Source organism: Frieseomelitta varia, unplaced genomic scaffold (assembly GCF_011392965.1).
Source record: "Frieseomelitta varia isolate USP_RPSP 00005682 unplaced genomic scaffold, Fvar_1.2 scaffold_435, whole genome shotgun sequence".
NCBI classification, from domain to species: domain Eukaryota; kingdom Metazoa; phylum Arthropoda; class Insecta; order Hymenoptera; family Apidae; genus Frieseomelitta; species Frieseomelitta varia.
The window spans coordinates 148,527-175,195 of record NW_025110185.1 but is presented as its reverse complement, the minus strand read 5'-3'; the positions used below and the strand labels follow the sequence as shown (position 1 = coordinate 175,195).

At 41.5% G+C, this 26,669-nt stretch overlaps 1 protein-coding gene and 1 long non-coding RNA gene across 3 annotated transcripts in view; one reads left to right on the top strand and one right to left on the bottom strand.

The window, feature by feature from the left end:
- The window catches only part of LOC122532117, a 24,381-nt gene extending 23,180 nt beyond the window's left edge, over nucleotides 1–1,201 (bottom strand). The window contains exon 1 of the long non-coding RNA XR_006307448.1: nucleotides 1,191–1,201. This is a non-coding gene — a long non-coding RNA (uncharacterized LOC122532117). The remainder of the gene's footprint in view (nucleotides 1–1,190) is intronic.
- Nucleotides 1–26,669, top strand: part of LOC122532115 — a 70,936-nt gene that overhangs the window by 25,945 nt on the left and 18,322 nt on the right. The gene's annotated exons all lie outside the window — the stretch shown is intronic.

Sequence of the window (26,669 nt, the reverse complement as noted above, 5' to 3'; positions counted from 1 at the left end):
AAAAAAAAAAAAAAAAGGAAAAAGAAAAACAGCCGAGCGTTTTAGCCGACAACTCTGTGTGGTGGCATTTCGTTTCCGTTAAAGATCAATAACGGTGTGTGCGTGTAACGATGGAGAAAGAGAGCGAGAGAGTGAGAGAAAGAGAGTTGGTCCGTAAATTTCCCTTATCTCCAGGCGAAAATCTGTCGTGCCGATGGCTAATGTAGACGTCTCTTTCTTTTTCATTACTATGCACAGTGAGCAACGGCGGACGCAGCGGCGCTTTTAACGTTGGTTGCGTGAACGTCGAGGCTCGGAGGAACGAACACGGGGTTCATAGATTTCGGCGATCGATAATTTCGAAATTTAGACGAGGAAGGCGATATTACATTGGCGTTCGCCACAGAGCATGAGAATGCACCGGATTTATGACCGCTTAGATCAGATCCGGCGATTGTCTCTTTGACTTCAGTGGGAGGCGGGAGGGGGGGGAAGCGGTCGTCGAATTAAATTTTTCATCGGATAATAAAGCATTTGCCTATCCACGCCTTTCCACGAATCCAGCCTTCGTGACTGCGTTTTTATCGAGGAATTCAAATGCGGGCCCTTCCGCCAAGACCAAACTTGACTGCAGTTTTACTTGTGGAAGAAATTCGCCAGTGGGCAGATAAGCCATTCTAATTCCTTTCGGAGCTCGCGATTTTTAATTCGTTTACCTTGCAACGTTGACTTTTACCCCCGGGGCAGAAACCCGGATCGTGTTCACGTGAGTTTCGCTTCGAAATCTAGCATCTTTAACCCCCTGCGCTGGCAACTGGTTCGCGGACCATAACGAGTGACCGAACCGTATTCGTCGCTTTCTTTTTCTTTTGAACTTGTCGGATAGAAATTATTGCGAATTAATAAACTTATTTGTTTGTTTTGCCTGGGTTATATTTAAGTATACTTATTTATTAAATTGAATAATATTAAAAACTTAATATCAATATTAAAATATTAAATTTATTAAATTTAAAATTAATATTAATATTAAAATTGAAAAAATGTTGCAATTTGGGAGAAATTCCAGCGCAAGAGGTTGAACTCTGATTATTGTAACGTTTCTAATATTACGTTATCGAGCAGAGATATTATATTAGAACAATGAACATTCGAAGTAATTAAATTAAGAGAGATTATATTCATTCAACACTGAAAAATATCACGTGAACTCTCTATACATACGTAAAACATAAGAAATTGCAAGATCTGTTAGATCTGTTCGCCAGGAAATTGTTAACTTAAGGTAACCTGAAGCGTTAAGTGTATCTATCTGCGAAGACAAGTATACAGTCTCTTTTAATCATGTCACTCACTGTCTTCGGACGAGTCTTCACTCGAGAAGACGTTCTCTACAATCCAATCTTTACTTCGTTTCTCCTACCACTCTATATTTACTCTTCCACCTACATCCAAATTCACCATCAAATCGTCGACACAACTCGTGCGACACAAGAAGAAAATTCACTTCGTTCCCTCATCTCCAAGCAAATTGCCCATATTTTCTGAAAATTTGTCAAACTTTTCCCAACCGTTTCCTCGAACGTATGAATAAAAGATGTTGACGCACCGGTTCGATTTCTCTTTTGAGAATTCAGGTACAGATTCAGGGATACAGGGACAATCTGTCTGTGTCTCGCGTAGGCGGCCTCGAATAGCTTTCTTTTGGTGTATTTGGTTGCATCTGTTGTTCTCACTTATTTTTTTTTTTTTTTTTACAAATATTTAAGTCTCAGTCTGTCTTAAATTCTTTTTCTTTTTTTGTTTTCACCTAATTTTGAACGGGCGACTCGTTGAATGAAAAATTGAATTATTATTGGAGACTACTGCAGACGTTCGTGAAAAAAATATACAAAATAATATATAAATACTATAATAAATAAATAAATAATATAAATATATAATAAAATTATAAATACAATATATATGAATATAATATAAATATTATAATAAATAATATAATACATAAAATACTCAAAATCATTTAGTTACATTCCATTTTAAATTCATCGAATTCACCGTGAGTTTGAGTAATTTAATTTCAGTTGATTAAGCGACGCAAATTTCTATCTCGATTGCACCTATGAAAATAAAAAAAAAAAAAAAACGCGCAAACTTGTTCGCAGCTTTAAGTCATTATAGGGGATTCAAATGAAAATTTTCAAATTTTGCATGCCTTCCAATCTTGCCTCTTAGCGTGTCCTTCGAGATGTCCACGACGAACAAAAGATACTATCGACGAACCCTTTATTCGATTTTCATTTCGAGATAGATTCAGGTAGAACAGAGATTCACGGGGACGCGAATTCGCGCCGTATAGGCGGCGTCGAACCTTGGTCTTCCCTTGCTACTCGTTTTTCGGCGTCTGGCTGTAAAAATGCTCGGGATTTCGGAGCACTGCATCGATCGTGTGCACCGTACGCTCCACGAGGCAGACTGCGGCCGCCTCCTTCATCTCGTTACATTTATAGACTTACGGAGAAGACTTTCGGCGACGTCGAGATGCGAAACTCCCGAGAGAGAGAGAGAGAGAGAGAGAGAAAGAGAAAGAAAAAGAGAGAGAGAGACGTGTCTCGCTCGCGTTCGCCACGCGGCTCTCATATTAGTCATCCATATTCCCGATTAACGAAAGGGGCCGCACGAGGGAGGGAGAGCCCCGAGACGAGGAAATAAAGCGATTAGGCGGAACACGTCGATGCGAAGCCGGTGGCGTTTCGCGACAGGTAGACGGAACACCTATTGCCACGCAACTGGGTCAATGGCGGTTTTGATTTATGATCCTGCGCCTTCCACCGACATCGGGGACATACCACCCAGCCGCAGTGAAACGGGGTGCCAGGTTATTCGTTTGATCGCGTTAATTTCCGAATGGAACAAGTCAGTTTCTTCTGACTGAGTCGTTAGGAAGTAACGTGGTTTTTTTTTTTCTTTTAGAATAAGAGATCTTCTCTGAGAAGGGAATTTGGGCTTGTAGGTTAGAATTGGGAGAGTTTCTGATTTTTTTTTTTTGTTATTTTTCCTGGTTCCGAGTTTCTGAGTTTTTAGTTGAAAATGTTTTGAATGAACAAGTTGGTTTCTTCTGACTTAGTCGTTAGAAAGTAGTGTAGTTTTTTCTTTTTTTCTTCATTGAAAAGGAAATTTAGACTTGAAGGTTAAAATTGGGGGATTTCTGTGATTTTCTGATTTTTTTCTGTTTTTTGGTTCCAAGTTTCTGAATTTTTGATTTGAGTATTAAAAGTGTTTTGAATAAACAAGTTAGTTTCTTCTGACTGAGTCGTTAAAAAGTAACATGGTTTTTTTTTAGGATAAGAGATCTCTGAGAAAGGCTTGTAGGTTAGAATTGGAAGAGTTTCTGATTTTCTGATTTTTTTTTTGTTATTTTTTCTAGTTCCGAGTTTCTAAGTTTTTGGTTTTGTGGGTTTTGTTAAAATTGTGTTGAATGGACACGTTTCTTCTGACCGAGTCGTTAGAAAGTAATGTAGCTTTCTTTTTTTTTTCTTCATTGAAAATTTGGACTTGAAGGTTAAAATTGGGAGAATCTCTGATTTTCTTATTTTTTCCTGTTTTTTGGTTCCTGCGAGTGTTAAGACTGTTTCGATACAATATTACAGTTACTGTAAAATAGTCTGTACGCGGTGCGTAGACGAAAGAGAGTTAATCGAGAAGAAAAAAGATCTCGCTTTTCGAAAGAATTCGAAGGAGAGAAATTTAAGAGACTGAAAATTGATGGCGATTCTCGGCGAACGATTAAGTATCTAGCTGACAATGAGTAAATCGCCGGAAGTATTGCGAAAAATTCTCGCGAGCTGGCGATTAGTTGTCGCACATCGTCGTTATCATAGATCCGCCATTATCACAAGCGCCTAGGAGATTTTCCGCAAAATAGAATTCGACGAAACGTCTCTCTCGCTGCGATCCGTCAAGAGAATTGTTCTCCAGACGGATTAATACTAACCGGTGACACACACGTATGTACGCGAGAAGAGACGTTTTAACAAGCTCGTCCTCGGTGAGTCATTGTCAGTTACGACATACCAAGTATGTATATTCCCTTGGTCTGGTCGAGCGAAAGAAAAAAAAGGCTCTCCTTCTCCGGTTTATCATCGATCGGGCAAAGATTAAGCTCCATACGGAGGTGGTAGGGGCCCTCATGAATATTAACCCCGAGAAAGCATATAAGCCGAGGAATCCTTATCGATGTAGATCTTATTCCTCCGCAATGACCGCCGTCTCCGCGAACGAATAATGTTAATAGCACGGCCGGCGAAATTATGGTTTCGCCTCGTGTGCTTTTTGGCTGTCGCCGTGAGAGAAATACTCTCGCGACCTCGTGGCCGAACGAGGAAGGAATACGACGTGTATGCGATATAGATAGCCCTTTGCATTAATTTAGCATAAATTACGGAGTACGCACGGTGCCGTTAAGAAGGAGAAAAACTCCCCGGACGAGGTGAACTCTCCTTGCTTCGTGTTTCACCTCGCCAATGATTACGTGGCCGTGGAAACATGCGGCGACACATCCGTCGCGTTTTTGTGCCAATGACGTGTCTACTTGGACGAGATACTTGAAACGAGGTGGCTCCCACGAGACCGCGGAAATTTTACGGAAATTCTCTTGTATTTTCATTTGCACACCTGTACGGTGTGGCTTGTATGTTATAGCGGAGACACGTAATTTTGATTTGAATTTATCATTGATACTGTCAGATTGTCGTTCATTCAAGTTCATTCTAAAATTGGATAATGGCTGTTTATTTTAACGTAGTATCGGTTATTACAATTGATCTGTAGTTGATTTTAGTTATGCGAGAAATCCAACGTAGGCATGGGAGCGCTTTTCTTTTTTTTAATAAAAGAGTCGTGAGAGTCCTGAGAGAGCGTTGAAACAGAACTGTTAAAAAGGTGTCAATTGCGTTGTTAAAGGAATTTATTTGAGTTTGTTAATTCGTGTTGTTTTAAAGTAATTTATCTTTAATTATTTGTTGTTCTATTATCATAATTTTCATTAAATTATTTATATTATATCTCTATATATTATATCTCTTTTCAGTACTTCAGATGTCTAAATTTTCTCTTAATTTATAATCACAAAAATTCCATTTGGAACACTATTTTTTCATAAAAGCCTTCATATTTCACTACCATTGCCCTCAATTTTATATCACGAGACCATTTCGTAATTTTCTAGATATTTCAACGTTAACGTTAATTTTAATCAAACAACAAACCGTCGATAGTATTACAGTGCGTTCCCAAGTGATTGCACGCGACAAGTGACAAAAATCTCTCAAATTTTAAGAATGGAGCACTTTTCACAAATCCTCTTACAATCATTTTTCTTTTTTTCTTCTTTCTTTTCATCAAGCTTAATCAACGAGAAACTAACAGAGGAAGGACGTAAAACGGCAAAACGCAGGATTCCACAAAAATTATTTCGTCCGGAGGCCGCGCGTTAGTTGGCCTCTCATTGTATTAGAGTACTTTTAATTGGACTTCCGAGAAACGGCCCCGGTGCTTGTGGGCCAAGCATCTCGCTCCACGATAATTTACTTGGTCTTGTTCCATTCCGCCTCGAAGGGAGGAGAACCTCGACGTTTGCTCTCGTTTGACGTTGAATCCGGTGGTTGATCGAGGCCGCAGGAGATCGTTCGCGGTAGGTTTTCGACTGTGAGAAGGTGTACGAAAAGGTGTTTCGGGATTGGGAGGAGCGGAAGGGTGCAACCGAATGAGTGAGAAAGAGAGAGAGAGAGAGGGAGGGAGGGGGGGAAGACAGTAAGGTCCCTTAAGGACCTAATCTCTTAAAGACAAGGCAGATTATTCCGCCTCGTTCCGCTCGCTCCGAAGAGTCAAGAGTCGCGGTGATGGCTCCCTTTAATTTTCCCGCCGTCCCAATTATCCCGGCATGGCTGCCTCCGTGGTAATATCCATCGACCGCGGATGGATATACACACCGACCGATCGAACGTTTCAACGACTCCTCCTCCCCATGTCCCGGCGGTGTGCTATGCTCCTTTTTTCTACGCCTTCAATCACGATGGATCTACATGCCTGTGTGTGCACACTCCCTTTCTTCTCCGAGCGTTTTTTCAATTAATCGAACAGAGAGACCGACCAACCCTCCTCCCCTTAAAAGAAACAAGCAGAGTGACCACGTCAGATCACTCTGGTTGTGTTTGTTACCCGTGCACCTGATCTCAACGTTCCCAACGAGAATCGTGGAAATCTACTTTTCCCAAAGTCCCGTACCCTACCCTGCCCTGCCGTTCGAGTGGCGGGAACCGAAATTCTCCTTGAATTTTCCCATGCGTCCGCGTCGCATTATACACCGACCGAGCTTGTCTTAAATTCTGGGTCCGCTGGGGAGAGAGAAGGGAGAATAGAACTGGTAAGGAGAACGAGCTTAAGTAAAAAAGAAAAGAGAGAGCGCGAGAGAGAGAAGAAGAAGAAGAAAGGAAGAAATGGGGAGGAATGAACGAAAAGGAAAGGAAAGAGGCATGAGAGAGTCGATCGGTGGACGACGATCGGGCCCCGGGGTCCCCACGATTAGCAAGAGAAAAGCAAGGAAAGTAGATTAGGCTATTGAATTGGGTTACGCGCACAATGCCCGAATAATAACATAACGAAACGCAGTACGCGCGCAGTGGACGGTTTGCGATCGGCAAATGAAACGGAATAAGAGGATTGGCTGGTCGGCCAGTCATCCTGAACAAGATTGGCCGGACCGTAGGGGGTGGCGGCGGGGACAACGGAGGGTAGCCGCCGAAACGAGATGAGATGGGAAGAAATAAGGAAGATTGCTTTCCTTTTTCTTCTCTCTCTCTCTCTCTCTCTTTCTTTCTTCTCTCCTCTTTTTTTATATATATAATATACATTTCTCCCTTCGATTTCTACCTTTCGCCTTTCTCTGTCTCTGTCTCTGTCTGCTCCCCTCGCCCCTGCTCCCTTTTTCTTCGAGTTGTGTGTCCTGCTGGCTCTGCCGGGCATTGTCGCCGGGCCCGCCACCAGCGACGAGAGGAATGGCAGAGCATAATGCCGTCGTTTGTCAGCTCCGCTTCGTTTGTCCGGCTCCCTTGGCCGCGTGATTAGCCTGTGCCTTCCACAGCGGGCCATTGAAACGCGCCACAAACAACGCCGCCCCAGCCTCCGGAGCGCCAATTATTATCGACGCTTTGAACCGTTCGGAAACCGGCCTCGCGACCCTTAACCCACTTGCTAGCCGTGATTTACGAGCCTTTCTGCGCGTCGCGACGCGCTCCTCTTTGCTTTCTCTCTCTCTCTCTCTCTCTCTCTGCTTTTTCATTCGACCAACGCTCGTGTTTCTTCTTCGTCGGAGGGACGATGATGATGAATCCGGTACGTATCGGAGGACGGATGGTTTCTTTTGGGGTGATATCAGGTCGTTGGGACGCACGATTTATCGTTGGCAATAGCACTCGGCTGTGTGTCGTTTCTGCGGAAAGAAATGACGATCGACGATTATACCTATCTGCAAATTTCTTGATAATCGGCTATCTCGCAGAGTACGGTGTTTTTTTTTTTTTTTTATTTTTTTAATTTAAGCGAGGATTAATTGTAACTCGAACTATGATCGAAGCAATCGAGTCGAGTTATCTGACTGTTTTTTAAATAGAAATCAATTTTCAATTTATTTTCAAGTATCAGAAAAGTATGAGACAACGAACGATTACATGATTGTTGAAATATGGTCTACACGACCAAGGTCGTCCTCTTACAGATGAACGAGCGTTCATGAAAGTACGAGCGTACGAGGAATTGCGATAGTCATTCGTTCCTTGAAAAAAAAGTCGTGAAATTCCAACGATGACGCTTAACGGATATGATTATCACTGGGTATCGCGAGGCGAGCGATTGATCTTCCCAATAAGATATCGCGCTTCGGAGAATAATTCCTAGAGCGGCGTACGCGTTTTAGAATCGTTTTTCGATCGGCTTTCGGGCACCGAGTCGTTCGTCAATTTTGCGGCGAAAATTGATCGAGAAATACAACGTGCCCTACCGCCTGCTCCCGGCATGCTTGACAAAAAACCATAATCGTGTGCCACAGGAGGAACCATCTGCGGCTTCGAAAATCATGATGCGGACCATGTGCCGCCTGCCAACGATACCCTTCCAACGCAAGGGCTCCTCCGTAACCTAGCTTCTCTCTCTCTCTCTCTCTCTCTTTTCTCTCTCTTTCTCTCTCCTGTATATTCGACACACCGTGAAACTCGTATACGCCTAAATGTACATGTGCCTTCGTGTATGCGTGTGCGCTGGCGCGAGTAGAATGGGTCAGTTCGGCGCGCACGAAACCGCGACGAAAAATTGCCGATAATTCTATTTCGTTTTTTGCTCATTCCCCGTTCATTTTTTCGTCTGCTTAAGCCTCACGCTTTATGTAATATTGACTACGAGCTGCAGCTCGAAATAAATAAAACGATCTGTTTCGTAGACTCACCCCTTATGGCTCGACCGAAATTGAAGCGTTCGCCTTGTTCCTCCGTGGTATTAAATTGCAATTAATTGCAATCATCGTTATTATCAACTTGATTGAGATCAATCGTAGGAATGAATTGTTTAGTAAATTTCTAAATTGCTTCACAATACTCTTTGCATCTTTCGAATCGGACGATTGTTAAACTCTTGCGCTAGTATCTGGTTCGCGGACCATAACGAGTGACCGAATCGTATATAATAATTTGTCTTCTGTTTGAATTCATCGGTATGTCGCTGGATAGAGATTACTAAGAAGTAATAAATTTATTATTTGTGTTGCCTGGGTTATATTTCAATATACTTAAAACTGAGAAAATATTGCAATTTTCGGCCAAATGTTCTCGTCATTCCAGCGCAACAGGTTAAGTTCATCGCCTATAACGATGAATATTGAGTATGGATTTGTTGCAATCAATTGTCTATAACACGATCTCGTATCGGGACGTGTACGTAGTGGACAAAGTTTTTTTTTCGAGCGATCGTGACGATACTCGGAAAACGAAATTGATCACTGATGGCTCAGACACAGGAAGTTCAATCCTCTCCTTATTTCTTCGTCGTGTCGTTTTCAACGCTATATTCGTAGAAAGTGTGAAGTATATAGAAGAAATTTTAACAATATCTATAAATATAATTCCATCAGTATCTTAACAATATCTTAACAATATCTTAACAGTATCTTAACAATATCCATCGTAAGTTTAATATCTCGTTTCTGTTACGGATTTCGATTAACCCGTTGAGACTACGATTTATTTGAAAAAATCCTTGCGTCTGGAACAGATTTAATTTGTTGGTGGCAAGTACGTAAAAGCAGTAGATCTTATGCGAGAATTCATTTATTCGATACACATAGTATTGGGAAGACTTTGGGTATTTGCAAGACAAAATTAAATAAATAAAAGGAAACAAAATGGAAACAAATAAATTCAAGGTATAACGTAAAGCAAACGACGAATAATTTTCAAGAGTATTTGTTTTATTTCCATGGTACAAGTCACTAAGTTCTTTCATTAAAAATCTCGTTGCCACTTTCATGAGATATATTCCTTATTTCTGACATTGTCTGAGGCGGTGTACTTGTGAATTGTTTCTTCTGTTGCAACTACTTTCAAACGACGGAGTTGACTCGTCATCTTGCACTTAGGCAGAACAAGTGCACGAGTGTCAAATGTACCCAGTGAAGTGAATTCTCCTGAAAGCTCCCGAGAAAGTAAAAATTATTTCATCCGATACTTCCCCGAAATAATTCGCCTGTCGCGCGAAACCGTAGAAAACTATCCGCGGGTTGCTGCAGTGTCAGCCGCTCGACAAGCCCCATTGTTCAAGCCCTCCAGTTCATACGGAAATCCACTCCGTGCACGATTTACGTAGTCCTTCGATCGTAACTCTTGCCGCAGGACAACCGTTCCCGTTGTCCCAGATCGACTTCAATGGCCGCTGTGTGCGCGACAGGTGGCGGCGGCGCTTTCCTACATCCTTGAGCGCGTGCAGATAAGCCGATAGCCTATCTGCGAGATTTCACGCGGCGGATACAGCGTAGAAAACGGCAAACAAGATAACACGGATAGCGCAAGTAGCCCGGGAGGGGGTGGAGGGGATACGTACCCTGGTACGTATAAAATCGCCGCTCCGAAAACGCTCTGTCGCCTCGCCGTGTAAATTCCTGCTAATTAACCCATTTGCATCTTTTTTCCATTAATTAGAGAATCGAATCCTCGGGGGGCGGAGAGAGCGCGCGTGCTATATTCTTGGCTCCGTTTCGGGATTCCCTCCCCGGTTTAGCGTGGCGACACTGTGCCACACATTTCAGACGAGAACACGGCGATGATACTCTTAATTATGAGTCAATCGGAGCCAAACGCGATAAGCCCGGGGACTTTTTTACGAGGCTGGAGCCACGAAGCCGACCCGAAGACGAACGAACGTTTCCTTGTCGCCGGGATCAATGGTTATCGTGAGAGTGGTACCGTCGCTTCTTTTTCGAAAGACCTGTTCCCTGTCAAGGATTTGTGAGGCATTCGGAGAATCCGTGGAACGGAACGTGAGAGATCTCCGATCTCGACACGAGATCGTTTCCAACCTACCCGATCTCCGGCAACTAATTTTCTCTATTATCGTATCATTGAAGCTAATAAACCGAAACCTTCGGACGCTTCTTAGATCTTCACGGTTATTGTTAGATAACCGTCGTCGCGTCCGCGCGGAGAGATACCTGTACGCGTTATCGAACTGTTTCTTTCAAGGACACGTCGCGCGATCCACAGTTGATTGTTAAAAAGACATTCGAATTGTCACTCGATACGCTTCTATATTCCTCGATATTACGTGTATTAAAATCGTTGTTCACGCTGTTCAGCTTTTTTTTCACCGAGTAGAAAGAAATGTCAACATTTCAAATTTCACCGATACGATCGTTTCTCGCGTGACGCTGAAACTTGAAAATGTTTCGCGTAACATGCACACGAAGAGTTCAACTCTGACAAGTGTTTAAGTACTTTCGTCTCTACGTTTTCTAACCACTTGCGCTGGCAACTGACTGCGGACCGTAACGAGTGGCCAAACGGTGCTTTCTTTTCGAACTCGTCGGTATGACATCGCTGGATAGAAATTATCGAGAAGTAATAAATTTATTATTTGTTTTGCCTGGGTTGTATTTAAATATACTTGAAACTGAGAGGATATTCCAATTTTGGGACAAAATATTCTCGAGATGCGAGGCACGTCATTCCAGCACAAGAGGTTAATGTTCCCGTAACATCTCGAAAACTAGTGGAATGAAATTTTTTGAATCTTTGAAGTAAAGAATATTTTGTTATATGTAATTCTTAAATGGATAATTTTAGTAGAATACTCTATAATAATTTTAGTAAAATAATCTACCAGTAATCGAATAATCTACTAGTATTTTATTGAGACAGAATGATTCATTTTGCTTGTAACAGAGAATTTGGTCACTCTCCAAAATTAGGTTAAAAGGGGTAGAAACTTTTTCTTGCTATCGTCTATATATAATAATAATAATAATAATGATAATTCGTCGCTTTCCTATTGAACTCGATACGATATCACTGGATAGAAATTTTTTTGAGAAGTAGATTTATCATTTGTTTTGCCTATTTTGTTTTATTTAAATGTACTGAAGGAAAACTGAGGAAATATTACAATTTTGGGACAAAAATTCTCGACGTGTGTGGCACGCCATTCCAGCGCCAGAGGTTAATAACACGTAGAACCTCGTAAGACTCGAGGCGTCAAGATAGATTATCGTTATCAAACTTGCGTCGTACCTCGAAATAGGCAGAGAAATGTACGTACGTTACGTAAGGCACATTCGACGAGGATCTCGGCGAAGTGACGCAGAAATTGCCACCTGTTCGTCGATTCTTCGCGATAGATCACTCGCATAACCGAACGTACATTTATCTCGGATCGGACCGAAGTTCCCTTTCAACGCGAACACTGTAGAAAAAACGCCAATATTGGCTGTTCCATTCGTTTCTAGCCGTTTGTTATGTCGCAATTTCGAAAGAGGCCACCGAGAGAAATTAATACGATGAGAGAAAGAGAGAGAAAGAGAGAAAGAGGAGAACGCGTACAATCGTTGTCGTCGCCATTGTTCCCGTAGCCGCGCGAAGGATTCTTTCGGTTTTTCAGAAACTCATTGTCGGGCAGGAATCCGCGCGTGCTATTCATTACGTTTCCATCTATTCACGGACAATAACCGCGGCCTTTTTTCCCTTCTTTTTCTTCTTCTTTTCGTCGTTTTCATCGTATATCGCGATCGGTCGAGGTGTGTAGCACGCTGGATGGACTCGTTAAGGATATCCTCGGTGGGCGGCGGGGGGTTTTAATGGCAAAATGACGGTTTAGAAGTTGATGAACAATGCGAGAAACGCGTTTTGTCGCCCTACTTTCCCCGCGGCGGAAGACGATCGGCCGCCAGGTTTTGTAACAGTCGCTATTTTCGTGAGCTGACGCCGGTATTTCCTAGGAAAAGACAGACGTTTTTTTATGTGTCATCGGTTTCCGTTGCGTCACGTTTTCCCTCGGTATAATCACAGTTAGAGAAATTCGTCTATTCGTTGGTCGTCGATTTAGTCGAATGAAATTTTCGTTTCGCGTCCGTGGATTAACCGCTTGCGCCGGCAGCTGATTGCGGACCATAACGAGTGACCGAGCCATAATTCACAATACACAATAATTCGTCGCTTTCCTTTTGAACTCGTCGGTACGATATGGATAGAAATGATCGAGAAGTAATAGATTTATTATTATGTGCAATTTCGCCTGGGTTATACTTAAATATGAGACTCAAAGCTGAGAAAATGTTGCAATTTTGGGACGAAAAAATTCTCGACTTCATACTAGGCACAAGAGGTTAAACGAATCCCTGGTGGTTGAATCTTACTGCAGCGAAAAGATACAATAAGTGTGTATGTTCAAATTCAATATATCGTTAATTATTTTCACATTGAAACTATCAACCATTCTATATTAAAATGAACTTTTTTTTTTTTGAGCATAATAAATTAATGAAAAAGAATGAATTTAGATAGATGGAATTCTGCTGTGGTAATTATTAGTTATTGCCAAATTTCAGTTAAAAAATTGAAGAATTTACAAGTTCAACAATTTTTTTTTGTCAGCTATTATTCTCTTTCTCCGCGTGGCAGCACAATTGCTCCGTCATAATGAGTCCTTTTTTGCCTTTTTTTTTTTTCTTACTCTCATCCGAGGCATCGCTGTACGCCTGGAAGCCTTATTGCCACCCTTAAACTCGAGAACGGCCATGCGCGCATTAGTCTCGTTTCTGTTTCACGGGACACCGACGTTGTCCATTATTCGAAACTACTCGGAATTTCGACTCCTCTTACCTGAAAACACCAAATAAAAACCTCCGTTCGTGTTTCACTTATACGTTCCCATCACGCGTTGATACATACATATGTATATATACAACTGTCCGAAACACCCTCTCGAAACATCCCCAAATTCATATTCTCACCCAACATCCTCGATCTGCCCTGTCTGTCGATCAGCGAACCGGTCTTCTTCGATCGGTTGCAACGAAATTGTCGAAATCAGAGATTAGTCTTTGTGCAAAAAGGTGGCCAAAGGCACGAACACCCGGAAGCCTTATTATTCCATCGACGAGAAAGACGAAGACCGCGAAGGCTCTTGCTTCGAGTAAGAACGAGAAAATAGAGAGCGAGTGAGAGAGAGAGAAAGGGTGAGAGAGAAAGAGGGTGGTATTAGTCCCGCCTCGATTTCGGGGTACGTTTCGTAGCGGCGGGCGCGTGCCCAGGCGCAAACGAGCGAGCGTTGCGAAGAACAGGTAATGGCGTTGAAGTGCATTCGGCAGCTGCACGCCATGAATACCGGGCATGAATACCCTGCACGAGGTGAAGAACATGTGCGAGCCCATGTCTTCTTTTGGACCCATGCCCGCACACACGATGGCCCACCGATAGCCGACGATGGCTGGCGCGCTCGTAGGCCTCCTCGAGCCCTATCAAGTGGAAAAGATACGTCCTGCTCGCCTATCCGGCCCCCGAAGTATTATACGCTATCGAGAGCTGCGCTGTGTCTTCTCTCTCTCTCTCTCTCTCTCTCTTTTTTTTTATCTTCATCGATCGATCTACGCCTGGACACCATGTCCCCGCACTTCTCTCTTTCTCTTCTTCGATATAGCGGTTGTTAGTCGATCGTTGTTCGTTTACGCCTCCATCTCGCTCAATGGGTTGGTGGCGGCGCGTTTGCGCGACCCTTCCTTCATCCCTGTTGGCGAGCTGGATCTTCGTCTGCTCAAGAGCCGTATAATGTTTCCTGCTTTTGTGCGCGGCGCGCGCACGAAAACTTTCGTATATACGAGCGCGCCGTTGGGTTTCTCGTTTAATTTCATTCGCCGCGGACACGCTTCAATTACGCGCCGTTCGTTGGCCCGTTTCCACGGATTCCGCTTCTCCTGTCGATGCATTTCAGCGGTAGAGAAAAATAACGTTTTACCGGCTGCGAGAAGCATTTCGACGAAATATTTCCTCTTCTTTCTTTTTTTTTTTTTTTTTTTTTTTTGTACTTGATTTTACACTTTATTTTTCTAAATCTACCCCGGTCGTTAACCAGCTGCGCTGGCAACTGATTGCGGACCATAACGAGTGACCAAATACTACCGTATACAATAAATCGTCGCTTTCGTTTTGAACTCGTCGGTATCGCTGGATAGAAATGATCGAGAAGTAATAAATTTACTATTATGTGCAATTTTACCTTTTTTATACTTAGATATACTCAAAAACTGAGGAAATATTGCAATTTTGAAGATTGAAAAAAAATTCTCGACGTCGTTCCAGCGCAAGAGGTTAAAAAGTTACAACACCCAGGAATTTGGACTGTTAGAAATTTGATAAAAAAGAAAAAAACAAAATTGTACGTTTCCTTATTAGTCATTTGACTTTGCTTCGAAGATTAACTTAAAACTCGAAGATTATATTTTCGATTGAAAGATCGTGCAACTTCGTTGCGATATTTCTTTTTTTTTTTTCTTTTTGGCAAGCAGCGTAGTGCAGTAAATTTGAATGCGTCCGAGGCCGATTAATTAGTGCGTAAATGCTGTAATAATTAAAACGGTATGCAAACACTTTTTTCTTCTTTTGTAGCCAGTGTAGCGGTCTAAGTGAGGGATTCGAAGTTGTTGGGACTGCCTTCTAGCGTGTGTTTTATTGAATGTAGTAGGCGTTGGGATAGAACAGGGGTGTTAGCGCAAAGGGAAAACAGAAACAGATCTTAATAGAAGGATAAATACCCCCGGCGGTTCGTTGGCCGCGCTGGTTCTTTTTTTATACCGTTGTGGCACGAACCCTTCTTCAACCCTCTCTCGACGCGTCCCTTTTTCTTCTTTATATCTCTCTAGTGGGCCACCTCGTTGATCTTCCTCTTCCAGTGAAGAGGCGTGTAAAGTATACTCTCTCGAGGACAATCTTACGTAATGATATCGAGATTATCCTGTCGTTAAAATCCAACTATCAAGTCGATATTCACATTGTACAATTAATTGTACGATCAATTTTCAATTGCTAGTAATTTTCTAACTCTGTGGGACACTTTGCACTCTATTCTTCGTTCGATAGTCACGCATCTACCTTTCCTGGCGAGCCACCTTCGTCGAGATAGGCACTTAGGGATAAGGATTTCCTTGGTTCGTTGGTGGTCGTATCTTTTTCAATATTCTTTCAATATATCCTCTTGTCTATTTTTTTTTTTTTTTTTAGATGTCTTTTACTTTTTGCTAAATTGTTGAAATGTATCTCGAGCAAAACGTGATCAATTATAATTTTTTTATAATTTTTCTAATTGTTTGTGCAATCCTATCAAAGACAAGACACTGGCGATAAGATATTATTTTTATTACATTTTAAACATCATTATATAAACACGTGCGTACGCAGGCTATTATTATCGATCGATTACCAAGAGTTCGAAAGTGCTTTTTCGGGTATAGTTTTTTGTATATTCTCCGTTTAATTAAATACTTCTCACACTTCGCACCAGAATGGATCGTCTTGAATTCTTGTTATTTTATTACGCTGGATCGATTGCTCTTATTGCTCAGATACTTCGCCAAGATTCCCCCGAGGAGGTTCACACGGGAAACAATAACAGAGATCGGTCCTTAAAATCGGTTTATACCTATATAAAACTCCGTTTTATTTCAGATCTCGATCGTTTCAGGCGCGAGTTACGAGCACACGTGACGAAAGGTTACGCCGCCGTGTGAAAAGCCGGATCATAACCGGCGATGCTGATTAACCAGCCATCGATTTCTGTCGATCGTATCGTCGTGCCGTCGATCCGTCCGCCACCTGGCCGAACCGGCTGTTCTCCTCCCTGTTTTCGTGTACGAGGAATCGCAATGCGCAGTTGGCACCGGTCAATTTCCCTTTCGTTTCGAAAATTTCGTTACTTGTTTTTTCCTCCTTTCTTTTTCTTTTTTTTTTTTTCTTTCTTTCTTTGGCGCCAACGAATTTAGGAGATGCAGAGACTTTAACATCCGTGAAATTTACTTGAGAAAACGGAGAGAGAAATTCACAAATTTTTACGAATAAAACTTGCCTTATTCTATACCGAATAAACTGTAATCGTTACTGTAATAATTCGGATATTTTATATCGTGTATCTGTGAAGATTATAAAAAACGAGTAATTGCTTCTTTAGAGAAAAAGATACTTCAATACCGGCATAGTTGAAAAAATTAACAACCTAAGTATGATTAACATACCTGAGGTATGATAATCAATACTTTCGAAATCGATGTTTTTCGAGAGCATTAAATGTCTTTTTCTGAAGATCAATTTTGCTAACACATAACTATTTAACAAGACCATCCTCGCGTGGAAAACTAGAAAAATATGACTTGTCTGCCTTGCGATCCCCATTTATCATATAAATTCAAAAGAAATTAAACAGATTTAAAATAAATTCATTATACACGTTTCACACGTTCTCGGACCTTTCTTCTTTTCCGCAAGTGCCGAAAATAACTGAAACTGAAATGAAATTGAGAGACCTCGTAATTGACCGCGAGGTTGAAACCGTGGAAAGTAGAATGCAGAGCAGAATCGGGGACGAAAGACGGCGGTGGTCGATGAGATTTCGGGAGGAGGCAGCTGCCGTCTGCCAGGGCGATCACCCCCGACGACGACGACGACGACGACGCGACGTATGCAAATCATCCGACTATTCCCTCCTTGGAGCCGCTCCATTCGTCCTTGCGCGTCCGTGAATAAAACGTACAATGCTTAACGCTTTGAGAGACGAAGGCGTATGGTCGTGGCAGGGAGGGCAATTAAAAAGCGGCACTCGTAAGGGTATTTAAGCGTCGACGGGGCCTCCGCAGCTGAGGGGCGAGTCTTCTTCGGCAAAGAGGTGCTCTCTCGTGCCACTTGAGAATGCTCTTCGCTCGTCATCGTGTGCCGCATCATCGGCCGTAGTTTGAGATACCAGCCGGCTTTAATTGCCACGAACGTTTTTTCGAAAATTTTCCGAGCAATTTCGCGAAACGAAAAGGGAAACGACGAAAGACGTGGACACGAGGTGCTGCTGTCGTTTGCAAGTTGTAATCAAATGAAACGATCGAGATTTGCATTTTGTACTATATGCATATAGAGATTCGAGAATTCGGCAAGGATTGTTGATGAAAGTCGATAGAAATCCAATTGTGAAGCACGGAGAAGTTTAGTGAGAATTTGAATAAAAAATGTGAAACCAAATAGAAGTAGACGTAACTGTTCATCTGCATGTACGAATTAATAATAAAAGGATGAAGAAATTTACGTTTTCAATTACAAATATAGTTCAAAACAATAATAAATAAAGTATCTTTACAATAACATAATCTCGTCTGTCGAAAGAAATATAATTTTATCGAAAACTGACAGAGTGTCTCTCAAACTTTCGGAACAATGGTATAAACGGGACACGAGACTTTTACTCGGATATTATACAGAATAACCGGAATTTCCATCTATTTTTATATAAAATTTCAATACCAACAGAGGGGACAACAATTTTTAATAATATTCAAACAAAGATTGCCACAAGGATCAACGCCAGTTTCTTCACTATAAGTGTCCCGATACTTGCGAACATGGCAGCGTATGCATTTCCACCGTAGCGGTGGTTGAAATAAAGAAAAGAAAAGAAAGGAGGAGGAATTACGGGGAGAGCAGCGTGCGTATAGTAGGTGGGGAGGGAAGAAGGAAGAAATGGGTCTCTCTCCTTGAAGCCCACGGGGCTCCGAGGGGAGCGGAATTTTGAAAACAGGTTATGGAGGCAAGAGGCGCGTGCCTGCCGACGTGTCCCACGAGTTCGGCAGCTGCGCCCGTCTGAATGGGACGTGCCCCGGGAGCATGTGCGATCCACGCTTTTCTACGGAGGCATATGCGTGTATGGCTCGTGAACCGGTGGCTCGAGCCACCGCCGTCAAATCGTCTACGAAAGATTATGAAAATATATACGCGACTCCTATAACTCCCCTCTTTCTCTCTCCTCGAGCGAGCCTCTCTTCTGTCTGCTCCACCCTCTCTTTCTTTCAGTGTAACGTGTACGTACACCGTATATACCACACACACACACACACACACACACTCTATATACATATTGTCGCGTCTCTCCGTTCTCTCTCTGGGACGTTGATGAAATCCGCGCCACCCATTGCTCTAGCTTTTCACCGTTTCTCATTTTCCACCCTCCTCTCCGTCCCCTTTCCCCTTGTCCACGGCGTTTCTTCCAATATATCGTGCAACCTCCCTTAGATTGTATCCGGACTGCATAAACGCTGGCTTAGCGCCGAGTTGGGCATATTTTATTCGAGCAACGATTAACGAATAAATCTGTCAAGTTTATTCGTAAATAACGAATAACTATTTTATTCGAGGAAAAATTACTTTACGTTACGAATAACGATTTTATTCGAATCTGACTTTATTCGTTAATATTTTATTCGAATCTGACTATATTCGGAGTTCAATGATGAGTAAATGTAGCCGTATGTCGAATTGATTATTTCGAGGTTTCACGGCCTCTTCTCTCTAGCCACTGTTGGCCATTATTCGAATAAAATTTTATTCGAAGAATCTATCCGAAATGTTATACGAATCAAATTTTATTCGAAATGTTATTCGAATTAAATTTTGTTCGAGTGATGCCCAACTCTGGTTTAGCGTCTAGCTGCTCTCGGGGCAGCTGGTAACCTAACCAAGAGCGGCGGGGGTGGCAACGGCCGATGCTTCCAAGATCATCGGGGTCGCATCTCACCTTTGATTCACGTGTGTATGCATGTACCTTTCCATCGATTCCCTCCCAAAGTGAATATAAAGCAATCGAAATTGGAATCTCTCCAGGGTGATTGTTACCTCCCCTACGTGTGTGTCCCGCGGTGAACGGAATTATTCCACCGGAGAGCGGGGGAAACGATTCCAATAACGTGGCGTATACGTTTCCGTTGCCCGATATTGATCGTGGTGCAGCGAGTTCATTGATTTCTCGAGAGCCTCAAACGTAATGATCTCATTTCTTTCCTTTCGAAGATTTACTTTTCGGTGCATTATCAGTAACAACCAGTCGATTGTACGACGGTTTTCGAGACCGTGAGAGGGAATTCGCTCTACCTACGATCTTCAATACTAGATGCGATGTTGTTCAGCCAATATTTCCAATAAACTGGGGTTAATCATCTGTTTAACTCCTAATAGTACCTACGACACATTTGACCCTCGAACGTAAATGAGCGACGCGGCGAGACGACACCGGGTCACTTTTGACCCATGTGCTGAATTTTTACTATAATTGCTTTGCACCTAATTTTTTGGTACAGGATGTTATCTAACAATGTTTGTAATATGGGGAGGAGAGGAGTTTGTTTAAAAAATGTAAAATTTTATAAACACATTTTTTATTTACGTGCACTGCGTACGGTACCACACGTTATTGTGTTTTACTGCATGTTCTTTGCATATAAATCGTAAACATTTGGCACATTTGGCACCATGTTTATTATCGTTGCCTGTACATATATAGCATCTGGATCATTTCTTGCGATTCGGTCGGCGATGATTGCTTTTGTCGAGTTGAGTTTTCTGCCCGTAGCTTCAATGGTAATATGCCACGGTAATATGTTTCTGCAACGTTAGATGCCCGTTTTCAAAGTCGCTAGCTCCTTTGTCTATATTATTTTTATATAATGCTTCAGCCAAAATTTCCAGAAATATCTTTCTTTGAAATATTTTGCTACCCTCGAGTTCCGGGTCAACGGAATGACGCGGTGTCGGCTACGCGAGGGTTGATAGAATCCTCGAAGTTTCTGTGTGTATACGCAACGACTCGCCAACCTTGATATTCTTCGCCCCGGATCAATCTTCGTCAATAAATCGGATAAAAAGGGGAAACAAGAGGGATGATTCGAATCGATCTTGAGCGAAGTTCAGCTGATGGCTGTCGGGGGTGGAGATTACGGTACCGGAGGGGTCTGAAACCAGCCCGGACGCGAGCTTTTCTCTCTCTCTTTCTCTCTCTCTCTCTCTCTCTCTCTGTGCTACCTCTCCCCTTGCTTCTCCTTTGCAGACAGGAGGTCTTTTTTTTTTCTTCTTTCTAAGGCCAAGCGTAACATGCTCGGACTTATGAATTTCCGTGTTTAAACGAGGCGCAGCTGATACCAGACCGGTCCCGGAAGGACCAGGGGGCTCGTCCTCTCTCTTCCTCTCCCGTCGCGTTGGAAAATCGTCTCGCTCACCCCTCTGGTCTTCTGCCGCGGAAGCTGCATGCAGCAGCTTTTAACAGACACGTGACCAGAGACACGCCCAGGATTTCTCGTACGATTCAAGGATTGCTTGTCGGTGCCTGTCTCGATACATTTATCCCGGCTGCTCGGGGAGGGTTTGGCCCGTCTTTTCGAATCGATGCGTCTCTTCTTTCGGGGATGGCTGCGGCTCTGCGTAGCTGTGAATCGCTTAACAAATTAGGGGCTCGCGACCGGACGTCGAGTCGGAAAGTGGAAGCGGCGAGAGGAATCTCTCCTCTCTTTTCTTTTTTCTTCTTTCTCTTTTGTTGTCTGTCTTCTGGCTTTCTTCTGCATGTTTTTTTTTCTCCTCTTGAGGGAAATTGATCGACAACACTCGTCTGGTTAGGGTGTTCGCATTTAAACGAAGATCCAATGTGTTTCGTAGTGTCGAGTTTAGATCAAAGGAACGAGTAGTCGTTTGTTCTTCACTTGGACGAAATTCGTTTGTTGTATCGAATGGATACTTCAGAAGTGAATGCAGGGTGTCCGTAAAGTCTCTTTGCAATTTCAAAAATTTATTACTAAAGAGCAAATAAAAAGACAGATAAGTGGAAATTATTACAAAATGAGACGTATATATTTGTTTTTTTTTTTTTTTTTACCCATATAGAGTTGTATTAAATGAGGCATTAAAAAAAAAAAATTTTAATATCTACGTCTCATTTCGTGACAATTTCCACTTATCTGTCCTTTCATTTGCCTTTGTAATAAAATTTTGAAATTGCAAAGAGACTTTATAGACATCCTGTGTTACAAGTGATATTTTCAAGCCATTCTTTTTTAAAAATGCGGTGTATAGTTTGCAAGTACACGTGTCTTCATTATCAACTTTCGAGAGCAACATATAACGTGTATCTCATCTTGCACTTTAACATATATTTATCGATCAACAGTTCGTTTTTGCTCCTTCTAGAAAAACGAGAACAGGAATTGAACGTCAGATTTTCCACCGTCGTTCGCCACTGATTTACATTTTCCAGAGCGATCGCCGTTTCAACTTCTCTCGCGCAACACGCGTCCACCTTTCCTTTCGTTCGACGAAAGCGGATACGCGTTTACGCAACGGCTGCCGTGCTCCACAAACAATACGTCGCGTTAATTTTCCGCTTAATTTTTTGCTTACGTAAATATCCGATCGTCGGCTCGAGGGACTCGTCTTGTCGCGATGTTCACCGCGGCGACACGCTTGTAAAAAATGGAATCGTAATTACATGGATAAGGTATGCGTTTACGCAACGTGAGGTAGGAACGAATCGATATTCTTCCGATATATACAGGGTGTCCATCAAGTCTCTTTACAATTTCAAAAATTTCTTACAAAGGCAAATGAAAAGACAGATAAGTGGAAATTATTACAAAATGAGACGTATGTATTTAAGTGTTTTTCTGCCTTATTTAATACACCTGTATATGGGCATCATTAGTTGCACGAAGCAAGACTGTTGCACTCGATTTCTTACACGATCGATGTTTTCCTCGGATGTTCTTGTCCCTTTATCGAACACTGTCTCTGCCTCCATAAATTTCTGGTGTCATGCACGAAATTGATGGACGTGACGGTGGATCTCTTTACTTAGTTTTAAAGTTTCGCCGAGTCTGCAGATCCGACTTGATTTCAATAAACCGTGATACACACTGTGCCTTCTCTTGAGGAGTAGCCATTTTGTAAAGGGTTCATTTAACAGTATCTTATTCATCAACAGAGTACCTGAAATGCAATGTGACAAAAACATTGATAACCAACTGAGTACATAGAACAAATCTGACGAAGATATCTCATCAATTGCCCTTGTAATAAATTTTTGAAATTGCAAAGAAACTTTACGGACACCCACGTGAGGTTATGTTAAAGATATCGTGTATCGAACAAAGGTACGGAACATCACTAATCTAAAGCAGAGGATCATTGATGAGAATATGTTGCAACGAACGTGGCAAGAAATCGGGTACCGTCTTGATGTACTTCGTGCAACTAATGGTGCCTTATAGAAGTGTATTAAACAAAGCCAAAAAAAAACTTAAATATATACGTTTCATTTTGAAATAATTTTCACTCGTCTGTCTTTTCATTTGCCTTTGTAATAAATTTTTGAAATTGCAAAGAAACTTTATGGACACTCACGTGAGGTTACGTTAAAGATATCGTGTATCGAACAAAGATACGGAACATCACTAATCTAAAGCAGAGGATCATTGATAAGGGTATCTTGCAACGAATGTGGCAAGAAATCGGGTACCGTTTTGATGTACTTCGTGCAACTAATGGTGCCTTATAGAGGTGTATTAAATAAAGCCAAAAAAAAAAAAAAAAGAAAACTTAAATATATACGTCTCATTTTGAAATAATTTTCACTCGTCTGTCTTTCCATTTGCCTTTGTAATAAATTTTTGAAATTGTAAAGAGACTTTATGGCAGACACCCTGTACATTCTATTTATACACGCGTGAAACGTCGCGGAGTCTCGCGAAGAGAGAACATTAAGAACTCGCGCGGCAGGAAGCTTTCGTGCTGTGCGCGAGTGCATGTGCACTCGGACCTGTCCTCCACTCGTCGGAGGCGTTAACGCATCGCAGACTTCTAACGGGTTAGCTGTCACGTTTATTGACATAGTTGCTGCCTCTCGCTAGGCTGGATAGATCGATTTTCGCGGAGTTGGATCATTTATGTAAATCGTGGTTCGTTCCCTCTTAAAAACGCATTGAATAACGTATTATTGTTTCGATTAAAAAAAAAAAAAAAAAAAGGAAATGAAGGAAAGATTTTTACTGGATCATTTCCACATCTTCTTTGTCGAAACAGATTTCTGTTTCCTCTAGACGAGATTGCAAAGTGATCTGTTTGTATTGGTAGCGTATTCTTTCTACATCGGTTGTTTCTGCAGTAGTTACTTCTTTCTTGTCGAAACAGATTTCTGAGATTGTAAAACCACATTTATTTGTATCGGTAGGTATTCATTCTAGTAACACAATGATAGATAGATATTACCGCTCGTTCTGATAAGATTACGAATCTATGACATAAATCAGTCGCTAAATTATTATTATTTACAAAAAAAAGAAAAATTAAATCGCACAACTGGGATGTAATTCTATTTAATTTATTTGCCAATTGCTGAAAGTTAAAAAATTGCTAAGTTTTCCAAAAATTTTCCAGTCAAGATTACGAATCTATGACATAAATCAGCTACTGAATTATTATTATTTACAAAAAAAAAAAAGAAAAATTAAATCGCTGGGATGTAATTCTATTTAATTTATTTGTTAATTACTGAAACTTAAAAAATTGCTAAGTTTTCCAAAAATTTTCCAGTCAAGATTACGAATCTATGACATAAATCAGCTACTAAATTATTATTATTTACAAAAAAAAAAAAAGAAAAATTAAATCGCTGGGATGTAATTCTATTTAATTTATTTGTCAATTATTGAAACTTAAAAAATTGCTAAGTTTTCCAAAAATTTTCCAGTCAAGGAAACTATTAACTATTAACAAATACATTTAGATTAAAAATAATATGAATTTCCTCGAACAAAACTGACAACAAAATTGTACAAAAGGACTCTGTTTGCATACAAATATTGCATTTAGCACAGATACTTTGTATAATTCGAATAATTCCCTTTATATAATGGGAGTTCACGTTCAGGTAAATGACTTGGACCGCTAAAATTTCATTCGATCATTGACGAAAAGAGCTTGGCTCGAGCGAATGAAATTTATTTATTTATTCATTTTTCACGGGTAAAAGAAATACCCGCTAGTACAAAAGTGATACAATTGTAAAAAAATTTCAAATGTAACGAGGTATGAGACTGACAAATTACTAGGTGATACTAAATAATGAGCGTTTAAATGATGGAAATGAATGGTTGAAAACATCGATCGAACAATGTGCATTATTAGCATTATTAATTCGTTTGAGTTACAAGTCAACGGAAAGTGTCTACTGTATTTGCAACTTTCGTCTCGTTGAGAGAGAATGTCGCGCCGATGGAAACAATTGTGCGCCTGGTTTGCGTCCTTTGCGGGCATTCAAGTCTCTCTAATTGCCAACGCGCCTTCTCTACGGGACGTGCGCGATCCCATTTCGATTTTCGACTCTAATCGAACAACGTTGCTTTGCTCACGAGTATAGAGATGAAATTCATGTTGATCTAACTAGGTGACACAAGAGATAGAAAAAGAGAGAGAGAGAGTAACAACGTGACTTAAAGTACCGCGGCCCACGTGGGTCTGGCTCTTGATAATTGATCATTTCCCTCGTCGACGCGTCGTTAAACGCTTCTGCTCGCTCGGTTCCCGGCGAGATCGCTTTAGTTCTCGACACGAGATCGCGAACCGCCTTGAATTTAGGTTATTTTCTAATTGCACGCACTTTACCGTAACTTCCGGTCTCGCGGTGCCGCGCACCACGCTCCTCTACACGCTCGCTGCGTTCTTTTTTCTTTCTTTCTTTCTTTCTTTCCTCTGACATTTTTCTGACAAGATTCACCGCCGACATATCTCGTCCACGTATCGTTCATTCGTTTCGTATCGTCTCGACGAGATCTGTTTAGAACGAGGCAATTGTTTCGTCGATAATTGCTGCGTCTGGATTTTCCATCCGCTGGTGGGACGTTTGAAGGCGCAAAAGCGTAATGGAAATCGTTGCAAATTGTTATTTGTAACATCTATTTCAGTCGAAAGTGCAACGCGAAGTCAGGTTTGTTAGATTTTGGTTTGTGAAAGTTGACGCGGCACGCGGCACGTGCCATTGTGCCGTGAAATATTTTGTTAAAAATGATGACTCGCATTGTTTCGCTGGAAGGATTTGTATACGTCCTTTTGTTCACCCATCAAGGTAGAACACGCGTGGAACAATTCTTTGTTTAACTTCTGGCTCCTTCGGTTGCGTCAGCGAAAAAAGAAAGAAAAAAAAAATCGAGATTTGCATAAAAATTCGCAGTCTAACGATTCGCGGCGCGTGTTCCTTCGTTTTCACGTTTCTCGAAAGATCTCCGAGCAGTTGAAAGTGGTGTTGTTTCAGGTCGTTGTACAACGAATCAGATAGTGAATTGTCAAATCTGCTTGCAGAGACAAAGCACGATTCACAGAAGAATCACCAGCCGCAAGAGCAACTCAAAAGGAATTTACCTTTCCTGGAATAATGTTGCTCGATAGGCGAATCGACGCCTTCCTTATCTTTTATGCAAATAAAACGTACGATTCCCTTTTGTCAGGATCTCTGATCTTCTTCGAAAGAACGTATTCGTATTTCTTGTCTTTCTCATTTTTTCATCTGCTGAAGGCAAATGTTGCGAACGTTCCAGCAGCCAGATTGACGTCACGTTGCTTGACGCAAGGTGTCAGTTTTGCGTGTCACATCCTAACAGCATGTTAATCGAACGGAATCGAAGGCGTTCGAGTTCCGTGAAAAAAACGTTGCGATACTTGATATGTGGCCAATTTCCCCGTTCGCGTATCTATCCGATGAATCACAACGACGCGACGTCGATTACATACTTAACCGGTTGCTATCACTCGGCGCGCGACTCTGCCGAATCATCTTCGACTCCGCCTTTGACAAACTTTCAACGATGTTTCACGCGATATTTTTTTTGTAATTGACGAACGATATACTTGGGGGGCGAAGGTCACTTTCGAAAATGATTAGGCACCCTTTTTAACTTGGCAGAATATTTGAAAAAAACGTATATAGATTCTTATCGAAGCTTCGAACGTTTTTTTTTTTTTTTTTTTTTTTTTTGGGGGGGGGAAATTCGACTGTTTTTTTTTCTTTTTTTTTTTTTTTTTTTTTTTTTTTTTTTTTTTTTTCTT